This window comes from Peromyscus maniculatus, chromosome 6, assembly GCF_049852395.1.
Source record: "Peromyscus maniculatus bairdii isolate BWxNUB_F1_BW_parent chromosome 6, HU_Pman_BW_mat_3.1, whole genome shotgun sequence".
NCBI lineage: Eukaryota > Metazoa > Chordata > Mammalia > Rodentia > Cricetidae > Peromyscus > Peromyscus maniculatus.
Window position 1 is genome coordinate 133,834,329 of NC_134857.1, and position 14,308 is coordinate 133,848,636.

A 14,308-nucleotide genomic window follows, 5' to 3' on the forward strand; every position below is an offset into this window, starting at 1 on the left:
CCCAGATTCACCCAAACCCTGGGGGCTGCCAGCCACATATGTTACTGCCATGTGCTTCTCCTAAGACTTACCTTTTAATATGCCGGCTATATTCCTTTGTTAAAACTGTTAAAATATGTATTGATCCAGAGATCAAGAAACAGTCAAATAAAGTAAGTTATTCTCTGAGGACCTAAGATATTTTGTAGTACTTCTAATAGGTTGGTTTAGCTTTTGTTTTTTTTTTTAATCACCCTTATTTTCTCTAAGAATTTGTCAGAGTTAATTTATTTCTATACTTTATAAGCTGACACACAAACAAGATGGATAACTAAAGTGAGATTTAATAAGAAAATATAGTGGTAAATCAATTATTTTAAATGTGTATGTATATGAATGGACAATTCCGTCATCTAAAACTTAAGCATTCCCAGTACAATGTCTTCTAGCCCTCCTCATACAGTCATAGCTGGTCCTCCTACACCCTGCCCACACACTGAAAAGATCTGGGGATTTATTCACACTCTGTCTGCCAGAACTTCCGCACTCTGTACCAGCACCAACACGTACAGACCATGAGGAGTCAGCTGAAAAACACATGTTCTTTCATTGCCGCCATCTTTACGCTAGCTTGTGTCACGTGCCTTGTCTTCAGAGGAACTTGACCAGTTCCGGGGAGTGATCTCTATACAAAGTGATAGCCTCCACCATGACAGCTTCAGACATATGTTGTGCTTGTTGGTCCTCATACTCTGCTCTTCCTCACCACACCTCTGGTCCCCTCTGCTGGTCCCCTTCTTTTCTGGTCCCCTTCTTCTTTCTGTAGCCCATCCCACTTTCATGTCTGACCTTGGAAGTTCTCCTGGATCTTTGCATCTGCTTCATCCAGTCCTCAGTGGGGGAAACAGCATTGTCTTTGACTGTTTGGTGCTTTCCTGACTTCTCTTCATCTACTCTGGCCCAGACACCACTGTGAAACACTTCAAACAATTCTGATTATGTACTACAGAGTAACCAGAAAATTAATGACGATTTCAAAAGCAAACTAATCTGGTTTTGCATCCTTAATTGCAAAAGAAAAAATGCATCAGAAAAGGTGTAACTGAAGAATCCAGGAAGAAGACACAGGCCTTATTCAAATCGGTCCCTGAGATACTGGAGAAAAGGGGACTGATTTGGAAAACATTAAGGAGCATATTGTATAGGAAACTCACTATGGGGGTGAGGAGAATGGAGGAGCCATGGGTAGTGGAAGTTCATGGAGACTGAGCTTCAGAGAGAAATGTGGGCTTGGATACACAGATTTCGGGGCGTTATGTGAAAGACATGGAATTAGCTCAAGGTTAAAACAAGTCTATAGAGTGGTAAGAGTAAGATGTATCAGTTCTATATAGATAGCCTAATTTATGAAGCATGAAATGCCTTCCAAGATGGCTAAGCACTCTGAAAAACAGGAAAATCTGAATGTGAAACTTTGGAGCTCAAAGAGGTGATGCTCTCCTACCCAAGCACATTAGCTGCTGTCTGAGTTATGGTTCTATTGCTGTGAGGAGACAACATGACCATGGCAACTCTTAGAAAGGAAAACATTTAATTAGGCCTAGCTTACAGTTCAAAGGTTTAGTCCATTATCATCATGGTGTACATGTGAGCATGTAGATAGACATGGTGCTGGAGAGGTGGCTGAGAGTTCTGCATCTGGATCAGCAGTAGGAGACTGTGCCACACTGAGCATAGCTTGAGCATAGGAGGCCTCAAAGCCTCCCCCATGGTGACACACTTACTCCAACAAGGCCACATATCCCAACAGTGCCTATGGCCAAGCATTCAACCACATGAGTCTATGGGAACCATTCCTATTCAAACCACCACAGTTGCTAACTCATCAATAGAAGAAATAAGACACATTCACTTTTTGAAACATCTGATTTCACAATTATGCTGCTAATTTGATATCTATATACACATCAGGTAGACCAGAGATTTGGATCTGAAGTTTCAACATATTTAAGTTATCTTGGGAACAACAAAAAGATAAATACTTTGAGAGAGAGATACTGAAAGGACCAGAGTAGCAGAGGACATCATCAAGACCATGTTCTCAGCACAAAGGAGATTTGTTTGCCCCAGAGGAACAAAGGGCAGGGAATAAGAGACAAAGATAGGAAATAGAGGATGAGGGAGAAGGGGAAGGGAACTGGGGGGCAGTATTTGCCCCAGAGGGATGAAGGACTGCCTCTGGATAGAGAGGAGACAGAGTGACCCATAGGTGAATGGCAGTTTATAATAAACCTGGGTTAGGATGAGTTAGTTTGTTTTAATTAGGCATGTTAATTAGGTTATCCAAAAAGGGACTTTTGGTTACTGGACTTCAATACTTTGACAGCTGGACCTTGGTAGTCAGTCTCAGGAGGAGGAAGTTTCCAAATAAGGGACTAGGCCTTGGTGGCTAGCTTTAGGAAAGTCATCTAATGGATTTTAGCAAAGCAGAGAGAATGGGGGAAGGGCAGGGCCTGCCAGAGCCATGTTTGCCATGCTTGGGCCTGCTACAGCCCTCAGGTACTTAATCTGATTTAAACTTATGCAATGCACAAATATATGGAAATATCACATAGTATCTTACAAATAAATATGTTCCTATGTATCAGTTTAAAAATAAATAATGAGAGCTATGTCATTGGGATGCTGCTCTGGTCTTCACTGTTTCTGGAGCCCTTGTAATCTCTAAATCCAGGAGAGATACACAGACAGGCAGAGTTCACTGGAAAGCAGGGGAAACACTCTGAAGGGCTGGGGATGGGCAATGATCAGCACGTGTTGACTCCACTTTTCCATCCCTGTATGGAAAACAGAAAGCTGCCTATCTGTAGGGCCCTGGCCCTCCCATTTTGAGTAAGCCATTGCCTGCTTGCCTATGTTGACCAGATGTCCTCTCTATGCTAATTCCCTGCCGGTTTCCACCCTCCTGAATGCTTAAGGGAAGTTCCTTGTTTGTGTATCCTGCATATTGGGCGTTAACAGTTTAGATGCAAGATTGTAAACATCAGTAGCAAACTTCTGCTCTCTGGGGTTCTCCCATTGTGCTGTAAGACGGTATTTAAGGTTTCCTCTCTCTTTCAATAAATGGCATTCGGCATTCTGCTGAGGCGAGTGACCCGCTGTCTTTTTGTCTCTGTTTTTTGATCCACAGCCACTCGCTCAGACATGGTGAACGGTGTGGGGACCTGCCCCACCAGGAACTTAGGTCACCTGTGAAGAAGTGGCCTGGAACCCAGGAAAGGGCCGCTTGCCTGTTCCCCAGCCTCCCTCTTACACGCAGAGGGGAGTCAAGTCAAACAAGAACTGGTTTATTGATAGGCAGTAAGCCTCTTTTATACCAGAAAACCTCAGAACCCTAGGAGGGGATGAAGGAACAAACCAATCATTTTAAAGGTCACCCTATTTACAAGTTGTTTATGCTCTGACATCATCTCCTGTTTTTAGTATCTTATCTTAGCATAAATAACTTGAGCTAACTTTCTTTCTCACTATTTGTATCCACTTTCTGCATAAATACCTTAAAGCTTAAGCTCTATTTATCTGAATTTCTCTCGGCACCCTCTTTGCAGCCCATGTATGCTCCACAGAATGAGCTGTGGTGGCCTGGGCTCTCTGGGGTGACACACTGGTGGGAAAGGCCATTCTAGTGTCTCCCTCATGGACACTCACTGATTTCCATTGCAGATTATTTTGCCCAGAAGAATTAAGTCCTTTGCCTACATGACCAGCAATTCCAAAACAAGGGAGTTCAAGTTAACAAAGTTTACTCCAGTCTTTCTTCAGAGTCCTAGTCTGAGGCGCCTCTGTGTTACCTAATTTGTAATGGAAATGAAAGAGTCTGAGAAGTCACAACTTAGATTCTGACCTGGCAAATTAACTTCATTTAAATAACTCTAACGACAAGAAAGAGCAGACCTTCTTGCTTAGAGGGTGAAAAGAATCACAATTTGAAATGTCATTTGCCTGGGGCAGGCACATCACATCAAGTTGTATTTAAAGATAGCTTCACACTGAATTATAATGGAAAAGTCACAGAAGTCACCCCTTCTACACTAGAAAGGGAGAAGAGCTTCAGCTCTGCAAACCCTGGAGAAATGTAACAGTCCACTCCTTCTATCTTTACGTAACAGCTTTCCCCTGGAGAATTAAAAACCTAAAGCTTTCCAATGACTAATACAATATGGTATGCTTTTTATATAAGAATAGGTTAATGTGGTAAGAATAAGAATTTTAAAATATCTAGTTATTGTGGATGGCAATGATGATTTTTAGTTAATAATTATCGAAAAGAGGCAAAATAAAAGCTTTTGTGCTGGAAAGTATCAAGTGTGCTAACAAGAAAGACATCCAGAAAAAAATCATTTTCAAAGAATTCTTGCAAGGTCTATGTGGATATTCATGGCCTATATTGCCACCAAGGGCCATGTGGACATCAGGGGTCTGGGTCACCACCTAGGGCCATCTTAGTGCCCAAGGGCTGAGCATCTTCTGGGCCATGTAGATCTGAGTGGGCTGCACTACCACCCGGGGCCATGGTGTTGCCTGGGCCTGGGCTGCTGCTGGGGATCATGTCTGGGTCTATGGCTGTGCCACAACAGAAGTCTGTGGTAAGGTCCATGGCTCCTGTTGCCACCAAAAACAGGATAAAGCTGCACCAAGTTAGACCTGCCCCTCACCGGCTGCAGCACTAGGGAGAAGTGGTCCTGCCCCTCACCAGCTGCAGCACTCAGGAGAGCAGGCCCTGCCCCTCACCTGGGCAGCACGGTAGAGTTGGCTCTGTTGGTGTGGATGCAGGTGAACTGGCCCTGAAGTCACGGGAGTGGGAGAGCTGGCCCCACTGTCTGTCATGTGGTGGCAGGGAGGAGGGAGGGACATCCCCCTCATCCCTCGCCCCCCGTCCTTTGCCACCTATGGCAAGGAGAAAAAGCTGGTCCTGGGGTCACAAGAGTAGGAGAGCTGACCCTGCCCCTCACTGGCTGCAGCACTTGGAAGAGTGGCCCTGTACCCTGCAAGGGCAACACAGTAGAGCTGACCCTGTTGACTGGGGTGCAGGTGATCCAACCCCAGGAAAGTTCATGGGAGATCTGGGCCCACTCCTCATCTGCCATATGGTGGAGTGGGCAAGGGAGAGAAGACCTCCCCTTCCCCCAACCCTCACCACCTGCGGTGGGTGAAAGAGTTGGCCCTGGGGTCACAAGAGTGGGAGAATGGGCACGGCACCTCGCCTGGGCAGCACAGTAGAGCTGACCCTCTCAGCAGAGGCACAGGTGAGCAGGCCCAGAAGGTGTGAGAGCCAGAGAGCCAACACCCCTCCCACCCCATCAGCCTTGTAGTGGCATGGGTGAGGGAAAGATGCCTATGGTGATATATTGTGTATCCTAATAAACTTGCCTTAGGACCACAGGACAGAGCCAGCCACTAGATTAGACATAGAGGCCAGACAGTGGTGGCACACACCTTTAATCCCAGCACTTGAGATCTCATGCCTTTGCTTGGGAAGCACACATGCCTTTAATCCCAGGAAATAATATGGCAGGGCAGAGAAAGGTATATAAGGAGTGAGGAAACAGGAACTCACTCTCTTTAGGCTGAGGATTTTGTAGAGGTAAGAACTAGTGGCTGGCTGTTCTGCTTCTCTGATCTTTCAGCTTTCACCCTGATAACTGCTTCTGGGTTTTTGTTTTGTTTTATTAAAAGACCATCTAAGATTCAAACAACAGGTGCCCTTCCTCCCTTGCCCCTTGGCAGACAGGAGAGCTGGTCCCCAGTCATGAGAGCAGGAAGGCTGGCCCTGCCCTTCACAGGCTATAGCGCATTAGAGCAGATCCTGCATCTCACCTGGGGAGCACACTAGAGCTGACCCTGTTGGCAGGGCACAGAAGCTCGTCCTGTTGTACATGAGAGGAGAACGGCACCTACTCCCTCCCTCGTACGCCATGTGGTGGCTTGGGTGGGGGAAATATGCCCCCCTTGCCAACTGTGGCTGTTGGGAGAGCAGGTCTTGGGGGCATGAGAATGGAACTGGCCCTGTCCTTCCTCAACTGTAGCAACTGGGAGAATGGACGAAGCAGTAGAGCTGGTCCTGGCGGTTTGAGTGTGGGAGAACTGCACCAGGGGCATGAGAGCAGGAGCACCAGGGGCTGAGAGCAGGAGCACCAGGGGCTGAGAGCAGGAGCACCAGGGGCTGAGAGCAGGAGCACCAGGGGCTGAGAGCAGGAGCACCAGGGGCTGAGAGCAGGAGCACCAGGGGCTGAGAGCAGGAGCACCAGGGGTTGAGAGCAGGAGCACCGGCCTTGCCCCTTGCTGCCTGCTGCACTGGGTGAGCAAGTGAGGCAGTGCTAACAATGAGGGGAAGCTGGTGAGCTAACAACTCAGCTACCACCCAGGGCCAGAACCAGGATTACGAGGAAGCTCACACCAACATCCACCTTATCTACAAACTGCTGGAGCATGTGAAGGGGCTGGATCTGCAGATCCAAAGCTATAGGATCCCCATGACACAAGACAACAGGATATCCAGGAGGAGTCCCAGTGAGGGCCCAGTATCAATAGTGTAGCAGAAACCAGAGGCCTCAAGCCAGACCAATGATCCATTGCAAAGAATACTTGCAAGTAAAGACCATATTGTATGGACTAGGGGGTGTACTGTGTGACACACTGGGCCATACCACAGCTTCCACACTGAGATTTTTGTTTTGTTTAGTTTTGGGTTTTTTTTTTTTGTTGTTGTTGTTATTGTTGTTTTGTTTTGGCTATACTTTTAAGTTTTGTGGGGTTTTTTTGTGGGGGGAATCACAGGAGCAGTGGGTGGAGGTGAGGAGATGGGGAGATAAGTGGGTTCAGATATATGATGTGAAATCCACAAATCAATAAAAAGTTAAAAAGTGAAAGAGTTCTCTCCCACTTCAGGTGGGTCCAGCTAAAATTCTCTGACTAGGTGAATCACACCTTCTTGTTACACATTCTTTGTAACATTACCAGGGCTGAGGATATGCCATCTGGAGTCAGGTGAGTTCCAGGTTCAGCAAGACAGAAGCTGCCTCAAAAACTAAGGTGGGACGTGATAGAGGGAGATGCTGATGCCAACCTCTGGACAAACACGTACAGACGGGTGGGTGCACACACAGACACATACATACAGCACACACAGGAGTGGTCTTAACTAAGTCTCTATTGGTCCATGTTAGCAATAAAGACTTGGAGCCAGATGCTGGGTGGAAACCTGCTGATCAGAGAGGCAGAGAAAGCACCCAGCTACTTCCTCTTTCACCACTGTCTCAGAGAAAGAACTTTCTCCTACGCCATCTCAAACAAAACTCCAAACAGATGTCCCTCCCTTCGACTTCCCCTGTGTCTCTCTCCCCATCCTCCTGACTCCCTCTCACTCTCTCTCTTTTTTTTTCTTGTTCACTTCCTGTCAACTGGTTGCTTGCTCCGCCTCTTAACCTATGGTTGACTTTATTTAATCCTGTTTACAATATTCAAGCAGAAAGCTCCTGGGTTAAAGGTGTGTGCTAGGGTTGAGTCACACCACAACTAGAGACAGATTTTTCCAGTAAATAACTCAATCTCATGGTTCACGGTGTGAACAAATACCCTGCAACAGGACCATCATATCACATCAGTGGGCCATTGGGTAAAAACTCACTGAATGTAATCAATAGATTAAATTTATATTTAAATATATACATATTATACATTTATAAATAAATTAATTAAATCATAATCAATACATAAATAAATATTAGATAGATTGATTGATTGACTGATTGATTGATTGACTGAAGTTAGTGCACATTCCTGATGCAAATGCTTCATTAAGTAGGCCTAGCCACGATCTCACTCAATAAGGAGACAGTGTTAGCAGAGGTCAGCATACAGGGCCTCTCATCCTTGCCTCTCTCCACTGACTGGCCATGGCTACCTGCAGCACCAAGTGAAGGACTTAAACTTCTTCCAGGTCAGCAGGAGATGGTGCCAAGACCAACATGTGCCACAGGAGAGGAAGATGACTTCAAAAGGAAATGGCCACTGGTATACTAGGCTTTTGGGGGGGAGGGGGGACCACTAACCAGCTCCCACATCATGACATAGAGACTTAATTGCTGAGGGCCGCAGGAATATATCATAAGAACTCAGCTGGTTATGGCCAAGTCACTACCTGGAGGGATCAAGGAATTCCTCCAGAGGAAGCAAAATCCCAAGGAGTGTTTGGTGTTACTTGGCTTGTTGTATATCAGCTGTATTCTGTTATGAAAATTATGTGTGCCTTCATAGTTTTCCCAATTGACTTTTCCCTAAGAAGGGCTAGCAGTGTGGACTGATCACTCTCTGGACATTCCAGACATTTGGAGAACAGCCTCAGGAAAGGCTTTCTTTGGAATCAGATTATCTCCCTTAGCCACTTTCAAGGACTACAGGAAACACCACCCGGGGGGGCGCCCAACTTCCGAGGACTAACAATGATAACAGCCCACATGCAAGTCTCCTGACTTATGGTAAATTCCACAAGGAGACCATGCCTAGGAGAGGTGGATGTTAAGTAATAGTTTTACACAATTTAGCTCGGACCCTCCCTTTATATACCGGGACTTCCAGGGCACAGGTGGAGAAGAGAAAAGAGAATGGAAGGACTAGATGAGTAAGAACTTGAGAGGAACGAACTGAGATGGGGAAGAACTAGATTGAAGGGCTAAAAGAGAAGACTAGAGGAACGAGATGGAAGATGAGGAAGAGCCAGATGGGGAAGAACAAGATGAGGAAGAGCCAGATGAAAGAGAAGGAGATGGGAGAGGAGCTGATAGGAGAAAGAACTAGATAGATGAGAACCTAGAAGGGACAGAACTAGATGAAGAAATTGAGATAGAACCTAGAGGGGACAGTAGATAAATAGAGAGAAATCAGGCAAGAAAGGAGCTAGACATGAGAGCAGAAAGGAAGCTGTGTAGAGAGAGAACTATTGCAGGATAATAAAGTGTATGAACTAAGGAGTTTCGAGTACACAGATTCATTTCTTTTCATCAAAGATTAATTATCAGCTGGTTGTAGATTCTTCTCAGACCCTGGGAGGGGACTATCGAGGGGCTGGACCCCCATAGTCCCCAATACTTAATATTAGTTTTGAATGCTCAGCCTTATCTTATGCTTGTTTCTAGCTAGCTCTTATAACTTAACCTGTTTCTCTTCATCTACGTTTGGCCTCAGAGCTTTTTACCTTTTTCCTTCTGTACATCTTACTCTCACTGCTTCTCATGTGTGGCTGGCAGCTGCCTGGCTTCTGGTCCCAGGCATGTCTCTCTCTTTCTCCCTTGCTCCTCTCTCTTTTTCTCTTTTCGTTCTTTTGAGGCTAGATTTCTCCTATTTATTCTCTCTGCCTGACAGCCTTGCCTATCCCTCTCCTGCCTAACTATTGGCTGTTCAGATTTTTATTAGACCAATCAGGTGCCTTAGGCAAGTAAGATGAAACCAATGCAACACATCTTTACATAACTAAACAAATGCAGCATAAACAAATGTACCACACTTTTACACAGCTAAAGTAATATTCCACAACATACTGGCATTTCTTTTGAAAGCCAAGGGAAAAGCAAGGAATGTCTAGCAACAGCTGGTTAACACTGACTTGAAATTTCTACCCAGAAAGCAAGGCAGGAAACAAAAGTGGATCTAAAGCTTCACTGTACTCAAAATGCCAAAATTATTCTTATTTTCAGATGACACTATTTCTGGAGAAAATGAAAAAGAAGAAACTAGAAAATAATATGGCTATCAAGAAAGTCTAGTAAGATATAAGATTTCTGGTAATAAAATCCATATGGAGAATTCAAGGATTTTCTAACATTTCAAAAATAAATAATTAGATATAAAATATATTGGTAAAGTTCGATTCCAAATACAAACAATATAAAACACTTAAGAAACAAATGTATTGAGAAATGCACAAAGGTTGTCAAATATAAACAAACAATATAAAATACACAGAAACAAACAAAGGTATTGAGATTTGCATCAAAGCTGTCAATGAGGATAACAATGAAAACTTGAGGCTGGAGAGATGGTTCAACAGGTGAGTATTGGCTGCACAATCATGAGGACTGGAGCCCAGATCCCAGAGACAGGAGGACCAGTGGGGCTCAGGAGAAGACTGTGCCTCAGAGGAATCGGCTCAGTGTGACAGACAAGGACACTGGATGCCTTCTTCTGGACTTTGTATGTATGTACACACAGATAAATAAGAAAATAAATCTCTTTAAAACAGAAAGAAGTCCTAATTGGCTTATCTAAAAGAGGGGCTTAAATAAACGGATGTCCTAAATGAGACAGTTGTGTAGCTTGATCTGCTTAAGGGGCCCCTGGCAGTAAGATCAGATCTATCCCTGGTGCATGAGCAGGCTTTTTGGAGCCCACTACCTATGGTGAGACTGAAGGGTTCACAACACGCCCCATGGTCGCATATACCAGGCAGACACTTCCGCCTAGCCAGGTCCAGGTCAGGATAGGCATTTCCAGGTCAGGGCATCTCTCATAACCAGGATGCCCTGCGGACCTGGACACCTCCGCCTAGCCAGTTCCAGGTCAAGATAGCCATTTCCGGGTCAAGGCGTCTCGCGTGACCAGGATCCGTGACATTTCATGGCGACGTAAGTGCACAATGTGGCCATGTGATCTACGCACTTGCGTGGAGTAGTGACGTGAGCTGGCCACACCCAGCCTTTTAAAAAAACGAGTGCCATGTTCCCGGTTCCTTCTTCTTCTCCACGCACATGTCTCTCCCATAGGCCTGCACACTCTCTGTCCCTTTATTTCTAATAAAACTCTTCTTAGCGGATTCTGTCGTGTTTCGTGACATTTCCTTGCAGGGTAAGAACACAACGCGGCCAAATAACTAACAGAGACACCTCGCACAGCTTGGAGACAGGGGGAGCGGCTTGGACCTGCCTCTACTGAATCTCCAGGCTCTGCTGGCTCTCCATGGGAATCAATACCTTGTTGGAGGAGGGAATGGGGGGTGAGTTGGGGAAGGCTGGAGGGGCAGGAAGAGGGAAGAGGGGGATCTGTGATTGGTAGGTTAAATGAATAAAAAAAAATCTTAATTAAAAATAAATGAATGCCCATCTTAAGTTTCTAAATGAAAAAATTCAACATTAAACATCTTTTAAAAGATGTTCATACATCAAGTATGGTTACTGATGAACGTGAAGCATTTCATCATGGCATAAAAGTAACAATAAAAGGAGCACATGACCGTGGTTTAACAAAATATTAGGAAGCTTTGCAGAAATAAACCAAACTAAAGAAGTACCAATGAACTCACCCCATGGATTTTCCTCTCAGAAGTCAATGTCATACTAAGACCTTCAAGTGGTAATTTCCAATAACCTCATTTTTTTGTCCCCTGAGATGTTGATTTGTATTTTATTTTTGGATGGATGGATGTTTTTACTTTGTCGTGTGTGTGTGTGTGTGTGTGTGTGTGTGTGTGCGCGCGCACGCGCGCGCGCGCGCGCGCGCGCGCGCGTGTCACTGTATGCATGTGGTCAGGGGATAATTTGCAGAAATCAAGTCTCTCCTTCCACCATATGGGTCCTGGGGGATTAAACTCAGGTTGCCAGACTTGGCAGCACTCACCCTTACTCACTGAGAAGGCTCAGTGAGTTGTTAATTTATTGTGTTATAGGCTTCACCTAAGATATAGAAATGGGGTATGATGTCAGCAAAGTAACAAAATAGGAAGCCCCAGGTCTTCATTTTCCCATAAAGACACCAGATTAACAATAGACCAATTCTGTTCTCTAAAATACAGAAATCAATGTTTTCCACTGAAACTCTATGTCCAGCCTAGATTTTTTGTTTTGTTTTGTTTTTTGTTTTTTGTTTTTTTCAGGCAGGGTTTCTCTGTGTAGTTTTGGTGCCTGTCCTGGATATCACTCTGTAGACCAGGCTGGCCTCGAACTCACAGAGATCCCCCTGGCTCTGCCTCCCGAGTCTTGGGATTAAAGGAATGCACCACCACCACCCGGTGATTTTGTTTTTTAAAGGGCTAAAAACTTCATCCATTAACCAGGCTACTATCCACAACCCCAGAGAAGCTAGGTGAAAAGGAGGACCCTAAGAGGGACACACATGGAGGGCCTCGGGAAGGGAAAATAGTTAAGATTTCCTGGGTAAACTGGGAGTGTGTGTGTGTGGGGGGGGGTAGAAGTGAAGGGATTAGGGATGGGAACAGGAGGGACTGAGATAGCCAAGTGGAGGGAGGGAAAGAGAGGGAGAGCAATGAAAGAGATATCTTAGTAGAGGGAACCATTAGGGGGTTTGGGAGAAACCTGGTGCTAGGGAAATCCCCAGGCATCCACAAGGATAAGACTCCTAGCAATAATGGAGAGGGTGCCTGAACTTACCTCAGCACTGGGCTGAGCTCCTAGACTTCAGCTGAAGAGAGGGAAGAGGGATTACAGGAGCAAATGAGGTCAAGGTCATGATGGGGAAAACCAGAGACAGCTGACCCAAGGTGGTGGGAGCTCATGGACACTGGCCTGTCAGCTGGGGAACATGAATGGGACCGAACTAGGCCCTCTGAATGTGGGTGAGTTATGTAACTAGATCTTTTTGGGGAGCCCCTGGCAGTGGGACCAGGACTTATCTAGGGTGCATGAAATAGTTTTTGGAACACGTTCATACCTTGCTCAGCCTTGACACAGTGGGGAGGGTCTTGGTCCTGCCTCAACTTAGTATGTCAGACTTTGTTTGACTACCCAAGGGAGGCCTTAGCCTCTCTGAGGAGTGGATGGGGAATGGGATTGGGGAAGTGGGGGCGGGGAGAAGGGGAAGGAGGGGGAACTAGGATTGGTATATAAAATAAAACTTTTAAAAAAATAATTAAAAAACTTCATCCATGTCCTTATATTTCATAAGTAATTGTAAATATGTCTAACATTCTTATGATCTAATCATCTGTGTTTATTTTTTAAGTGTAATGATATGTTAAATATTCTATGGTCTGCTTTCCCTGCCAGAAATGACAGGCCTTGGGGAAAGGAAAATTTTCCTTGAGACCAAGGAAAATTCACATAAAAATTTTGAGGCAAGGGCTGGGAAGATGGCTCAATGCTTACGAATACTGGTTGCTCTTCCAACACCTGGTTTTGTTTCCCAGCACCACATGGTGATTCACAATTGTTTAACTCCAGTCCCAGGGGATCTAAACCTTCTTCTAGCCTCTGAGGGCACCAGGCACATATGGGCAAAACATAAAATAAATCTTTTTTTAGAAATTGAGTTTAAGTTAAGTTCAGAAACCCTGTTACAAATGTGAGTAGGCACCATGAGGAGGGACAACTTGTCTACAGTTCTTTGCAAATTAATTCTAAGGGAGCTGAAGTCTAACATTTCCTGGACCTCCTCAATTCATAAACAGGAAAATAAAACATTCAGCTTGGAAAAAGTCACTTTGTCATGTATCTTGAGATATTGTTTTTATGTTTAAAAATATTTAATTTTATTTATCTGTATATGTAGGAGGGTGTCTCAGAATTTTTATTCCTGTGAAAAGACACCATGACCACAGCAACTCTTATAAAGGAAACATTTAATTGGGGTGGCTTGATTACAGTTTTGGAGGTTCAGTTCATTATCATCATGATGGGAAGCATGGCAGCATGCAGGCAGACGTGGTACCGGAATAGTAGCTGAGAGTCCTACATCTTGCAAGCAACAGGAAGTTGACTGAGACACTGGGCGATATCCTGAGCACAGGAAACCTCAAAGCCCACCCCAACAATGACGCACTTCCTCCAACAAGGCCATAACCATTCCAACAAAGCCACACCTCCTAACAGTGACACTTCCTATGAGATTATGGAAGCCAATTACATTCATACTACCACAGAGAATATGCACAGATGTGGGTCTTTGGTCCCTTGGAGCTGGAGTTACAGGTTGTTTTGAGCCACCTGCTGTGGATGCTGAGAACTGAAGCTGGGTCTTCTGGGAGAGCAGCAAGTGCTCCTACCCACAAGGCATTGCTCCAGAGTGAGATTTATAAAACCTGCAGAGCTACTTATGTCCTGGCTGCCCTGGCAATAGAGGCTGGTCTTCTGTTACTTCTGGCAGGGAGCCCTGCTCTCTTTATTGTCTTTGTTATTACTGTCTGTATGGGTGTGCTGCCAGCATGTATGTCTGTGGAGCATGTGTGTGTGTGTGACTGAGGGGGCTGGAAAGGGGTGTTAGGTCCCTTGGAACTGGATTCACATGTAAATGGCATTCCCTCCAGAAAATGGAGTAAGAACTGCAC